Source organism: Morone saxatilis, unplaced genomic scaffold, assembly GCF_004916995.1.
Source record: "Morone saxatilis isolate NCDOM2014 unplaced genomic scaffold, NCSU_SB_2.0 Contig20, whole genome shotgun sequence".
Lineage (NCBI taxonomy): Eukaryota > Metazoa > Chordata > Actinopteri > Moronidae > Morone > Morone saxatilis.
In genome coordinates this window covers 7,848,751-7,848,999 of record NW_023339763.1, presented here as the reverse complement: position 1 = coordinate 7,848,999, position 249 = coordinate 7,848,751, and the positions used below count along the sequence as shown (strand labels likewise).

General features: G+C 55.8%; 1 protein-coding gene across 1 annotated transcript in view; it reads left to right on the top strand.

The window, feature by feature from the left end:
• acsl6 (acyl-CoA synthetase long chain family member 6) overlaps window positions 1–249 on the top strand; it is a 39,292-nt gene that overhangs the window by 15,927 nt on the left and 23,116 nt on the right.

Here is a 249-nt window from a genome sequence, read left to right as displayed (position 1 = left end):
AAAGAGAGAGAGTGGTGGAGGTAGGGAGGGGTGGGTGGGTGTGGTGAGAGAGCGCAACGTCTGTCGAGCTGAGGGTGGTGTGATACGGAGGCCAGCCAGGCCCAAACTAGGCCAAAACGCATCTCGCTGCCTTCCCCTTGCTTGCCTCAGCTTAATCTGGCCAGCGGCAATGGGAAGGTAATCACTAGTTTGCACAGGGTGATGTGATATCTGCCTGAGGACCCTTGACATACCACACACACATACACA